We start from the raw sequence: 6251 nt of genomic DNA on the forward strand, positions 1-6251 counted from the left end.
ATCTATACAATGGAATAACACATAGCAATGAGAAAGAATGAAATCTGGCCATGTGTAGCAACATGGATGGACCTTGAGGGTGTTATGCTGAGCGAAATAAGTCAGGCAGAGGACAGATACCATATGTTTGCATGTATAGGTGCATTAGGAGGAACTTAACGAAGGACCATGGGGGAGAAGAAGGGGAAAAACAGTTGGGGAGAGGGATGGAGGCAAACCATGAGAGACTCTTGAATACTGAGAACAGTCTGAGAGCTGATGGGGGTGGGGGAGAGGGGAAGGGGGTTAATGGGCGTGGATGAGGGCACTTGTTGGGATGAGCACTGGGTGTTATATGGAAGCCAACTTGACAATAAACTATTTAAGGAAAAAATCAATTCTATACTAACACTGTCCACAATCACTTCATGATTGGCCCCTTTATTCTATTTTGCAAAATAAGCCATTTTCCTTTCAGATGAAAAGCTGTATCTAAAAAAAACGTTGTTACAGCTAGTGTCAGCAAAATTGTCTTGCTTTCTCCTAGGATTTTTATAGTTTCTCACATTTAAGTACTTTATCCGTTTTGAATTTATTTTTATGTATGGTGTAAGGAAGTGGTCCAGTTTCATTCTTTTGCATGTAGCTCTCCAGTGTTCCCAACATTATTTGTTGAAGAGACTGTCATTTTCCCATTTCATATTCTTGCCTCCTTTGTCCAAGATTAAATTGACCCCAAAATCGTGCATTTACTTCTGGGCATTCTGTTCTTTTCCATTGATCTCTGTGTCTGTTTTGGCTAAATTAGAAACTCAAGAAATAACAGGTATTTGTGAGGATCTAGAGAAAAGGAAGCCTCATATGCTGCCAGTAGGAATACAACTGGTGCAACCACTGGGGAAGACAGAAGGAAGTTTCCTCAAAAAATTAAAAATAGAACTACTATGACCCAGTGTCAGACTACTGAGTATTTACCCAAAGACTACAAAAACACAAATTCAAAAGGATATGTACCTCCCTATGTTTATTGTAGCATTATTTACAAGAGCCAAAATATAGAAGCCCATCGATAGAAGAATGAATAAATAAGATGTGAGATATATGTATAGGTGAAATAGGTGAAGGACATTAGGGGTGCACTTGTCCTGATGAGCACTGAGTAATGTATGGAACTTTTGGATCACCATATTGTACACCTGAAACTAATATAGCACTATATGTTAACTACCATGAAATTAATATTAAAGTAAATTAAATTCTCTGTCCCTACAAAAGTTTGACTTTCTATTCCATTGATAATACTGAATGGTTAATGCCTTAACAGTGATAAAATTTTTTAAATGTTTAAACATTATGGATCCCATTTTTACATCATAATTCTGATGTATTATCATGCCTTCTATTTTGTAAAACTTTTATAGGATACAGTGCATCAACATGTTGGAATCACCTGAGGAGTACAAAAAGCTACAGATGCCCCAGCTGCCCCCTAAACCAATTAAGCCTGAACCTCTGGGAGGTAGGATGCAGCCATCAGTAGGTAAAAGGCCCCCAGGTGATTAAAGGCCACTGAGGTTGTAAGCCACTGACTTACAGCGCACTCTTATGATGAAAGTTTAAATGAGGATCAGCTTCCATGTTCTTTCCTTTACCAGAATTCTGCAATAAAAAGAAGAAAATTTCCAAATAAAAAAATTAAATTAAAAAGATCAATTAACTATAAAAAGATAAAATGAAATGAAAAGGTATGGAAGGAATGTTTACAGGCCTTCAATAATTTACATTCTCTACAACCCTAATAGAAATCTTAATGGCTTATGGCAGGAAAGCAAGGTAACCCTAAGCTCACCGAGCCTCTTCTAACCCTAAATTGTGGTCAGGACTTGCTGGATTTATGAGGTTTTAGACAAATAAGCAAAATGCAGTTTAACTGTCTCCTGCTCCCACCCTTCCTAAAGCCTTACTCTTTTTAAGTACTGCTTTGGTTAAATGGTAAGTCATAAGGACGGTCCCTCACTTCACATTGCAATGGCCAGAATACTATTATCTCCCCACTCAAACTATCCCCTTTCAATGTTCTGAGAAAGTATTTACCGACTTGCCAGCCCAGAGCTTTTCAAATGATTACAAGTTGTAGTGCTCTTTACTCGGACATAATCTTCCATAGGGACCCTATAGGTAAAGCAGATTAAATGTCTGTTGAAATGCAGGGAGAGGGCCCAGAGCCCCACCTAATCTATATTCACTTCTCCCCATCACCTCCCAACTGCCCATGAAGGGTACTCATGGAACTCCCAGGGGGTGTAGAACTCAATTTGAAAACTACCATCCTACTCAAAAATAGTCCCTCCCTTCTTCTGGGTGCTATTTTATTCCGTTTCTAATATTCATTTATTTACTCATTCATTCAGCAAATATTTATGCAGTACAAGCTGAGAATATCTGGCATTTAATTATGTATGGCCTGCTTATAACACTTATCTAATTATGTTGGAATTCACAGTTTAAATGTCTACTTCCCCTAGACTGTGGATTCTTCCTTGGATACTCTGATCATACATAGAAATTAACATAATACATAAGTGATTTTCCTGTAAATCCACAAGTCTCTGCTCAAATGCCACATTATTAAAGAGGTCCTTGCTGACCATCCAACCTCAGATCATACCTATTTCATCCTCTCTCCCTCTGCAGGCCAAGCTGCTTTGTATTTTTTCCAAGACACTTGTACCATCTGATATATACACACATATAAATAGTATATATAAAATGTCTATATTATATAATATATATATGTGCGTGCACACACACACACACACACACACACACACACACATCATTCCAGAATATAGGCCTTTTTAAAAATTCACTGTTAAATCCTTAGCATTTAGAACAGTGCTGGGCACTTAAATTGGTACTCATTAAATATTTGTTGAAGGGGTGGATGAACAAATAAAGCAAGCAAATATGACTATATATTATTAGCTTTAAAAAGATATTCATGTTAAAATGTATGTGTGACTTATATCTCTCACTGGAAGGCACCTTCTTTTTTTGTTTTTTAGTTGTCTATGTTATTTAATTATTTAACATGCTTTAAATTTAGCCAGTTTACCTTCCTGCTTCCCTGTGATGATAGTGTATCTGAAGAACTCTAATTTCAGCACTAAGGGGAGTGCTTAATGGTTCCTATAAATGAAAATTGAGCTGTATCCTGGCTTCTCTCTCTCTCTCTTTTTGCAAATATATCATTTTTTATTTTATTACTTTTTTTCTTGTTTGATATACAGTGTTTTATTAGTTCCAGGTATACAACATAGTGATTCAACAATTCTATACCATTATTCAGTGCTCATCATGCTAAGTACACTCTTTAATCCCTGCCAACTATTTCACTCATCCTCCCCCCCACCTTCCCCCTGGTAACCATCTATTTGTTCTCTGTAATTAAGAATCTGTTCCTAAGTCTCTAGTCTGTCTCTCTCTCTTTTCTTTGTTTGTTCATTTTGTTCCTTAAATTCCACGTTTGAATGAAATCATATGGTGTTTGCCTTTCTCTGACTGACTTATTTCACTTAGCATTATCCTCTCTAGCTCCATCCATATTGTTGCAAACAGCAAGATTTCATTCTTTTTTGTGGCTGAATAATTCCACTGTATATGTATACCACATCTTTTTAATCCATCATCAATACATGGACACTTGGACTACCTCTATAGTTTAACTATTGTAAATAGTGCTGCAATAAACATAGGAGTATATATATTCTTCTGAATTAGTGTTCTTGTATTCTTTGGGTAAATACCCAGCAGTCTGATTACTGGGTCATAGGGTAGTTTTATTTTTAATTTTTTGAGGAGCCTCTATACTGCCTTCCCCAGTGGCTGCACCAGTTTGCATTCCTACTGTAAGTGCACAAGGGTTCCTTTTTCTCCACATCCTCACCAACACCTGTGTGTTTTATTTTGCCTTTATAATAGATGTGAGGCAATATCTCACTGTGTTTTGATTTGCATTTCCCTGATAATGAGAGATGTTGAGCATCTTTTCATGTGTGTGTTAGCCATCTGGATGTCTTCTTTGGAGAAATGTCTATTCATGTCTTCTACTCATTTTTTAATTGTATTATTTGGTCTACCAGATATTTTAAAGAAGAGTTAATACCTATTCTTCTCAAACTATCCCAAAAAATAGAAATAAAAGGAAAGCTCTCAATCTCATGCTATGAAGCCAGCATCAGCATAACATTAATTCCAAAAAACAAAGACCCCACAAAAAGGAAAATTACAGGCCAATATCTCTGATGAACATGGATGCAAAAAATCTCAACAAAATCCTAGCAAATTGAATCTAACAGTACATTAAAAGAATTATTCACCAGGATCAGGTGGGATTTATTCCTGGGCTGCAGGGCTGGTTCAATACTTTCAAGTCATCAATGTGATATGCCACATTAATAAAAGAAAGGATAAGAACTATATGATCCTCTCAATAGATGCAGAAAAAAGCATTTGACAAAAATACAGCATGCTTTCTTGATAAAAACCCTAAAGAAACTAGGCATATATGGACATGCCTCAACATCATAAAGGCCATGTATGAAAGAACCACAGGTAATATCCTTGATGGAGAAAAACTGAGAGCTTTCCCTCTAAGGTCAGGAACATGACAGGAATATCCACTCTCACCACTGTTGTTCAACATAGTACTGGAAGTCCTAGCCTCAGCAATCATTCAACCAAAAGAAATAAAAGGCACTCAAATGGGCAAAGAAGAAGTCAAACTTTCACTCTTTGCAGATGTTATGGTATTTCACGTGGAAAACCTGAAAAAGCTGCTAGAACTGATACATAAATTCAGAAAGTCATAGGAAATAAAATCAACACACAGAAATCAGTTGCATTTCTATGCACCAATAATGAAGCAGCGGAAAGAGAAATCAAGGAATTAATCTCATTTAAAATTGTACCAACCATAAGATACCTAAGAATAAACATAACCAAAGAGGTAAAAGTTTTGTGTGCTGAAAACTGTAGAAAGCTTATGAACGAAATTGAAGAAGACACACAAAAAAATGCAAAGACATTCCATGCCATGGGTTGAAAGAGTAAATATTGTTAAAATGTCTATACTACCCAAAGCAATCTATATGTTCAATGTAATTCCTATCAAAATAACCCCAGCATTCTTCAAAGATATAGAAAAAACAATTCTAAAATTTGTATAGAAAAGACCCTCAATAGCCAAAGTAATGTTGAAAAAGGAAAACCAAAGCTGGAGGCATCACAATTCTGAACTTCAAGCTCTATTAGAAAACTCTAATCTTCAAGATAGTATGGTACTGGCACAAAACAAACACATAGATCAATGCAACAGAATAAAGAACCCAGAAATGGATTCACAAATGTATGGTCAACTAATCTTTGACAGGGCAGGAAAGAATATCCAGTGGAAAAAAGACAGTCTCTTCAGCAAATGGTGGTGGGAAAAGTGAACAGCAGCATGCAGAAGAATGAAACTGGACCACTTTCTTACATTATACACAAAAATAAATTCAAAATGGATGAAAGACCTAAATGTGAGAAAGGAAGTCATCAAAATCCTAGAGGAGAAAATAGGCAGGAACCTCTTTGACCTAAGCTGCAGCAACTTCTTACTAGACACATCCCTGGAGGCAAGGGAAATAAAAACAAAAATGAACTATTGGGACCTCATCAAGACAAAATCCTTTTGCACAGTGAAGGGAACAATCAACAAAACTAAACGACAACAGACAGAATGGGAGAAGATGTTTGCAAATGACACATCTGATAAAGGGTTAGTATCTAAAGTTTATAAAGAACTTATCAAATTCAATACCCAAAAACAAATCCCGTGAAGAAATAGGGAGAACACATGAAGAGACACCTTTCCAAAGAAGACATCCAGATGGCTAACAGATATATGAAAAGATGTTCAACATCGCTCGACATCAGAGAAATACAAATTAAAACCACAGTGAGATAACCACATTATTCCTGTTAGAATGGTTAAAATTAACAACTCAAGAAGAAATAGATGTTGGAGAAGATACAGAGAAAGGGGAGCACTTACACTTTTGGTGGAAATGCACACTGGTGCAGCCACTCTGGAAAACAGTATGGAGTTTCATCAAAAAATTAGAAATAGAATTACCCTACAACCCAGCAATTGCACTACTATGTGTTTATCCAAACCATACAAAAATGCTGATTGGAAGGGGCACATGCACCCCAATGTTTATAGCAGTGCT

This window comes from Hyaena hyaena, unplaced genomic scaffold, assembly GCF_003009895.1.
Source record: "Hyaena hyaena isolate Hyena2069 unplaced genomic scaffold, ASM300989v1 scaffold_1296, whole genome shotgun sequence".
Lineage (NCBI taxonomy): Eukaryota > Metazoa > Chordata > Mammalia > Carnivora > Hyaenidae > Hyaena > Hyaena hyaena.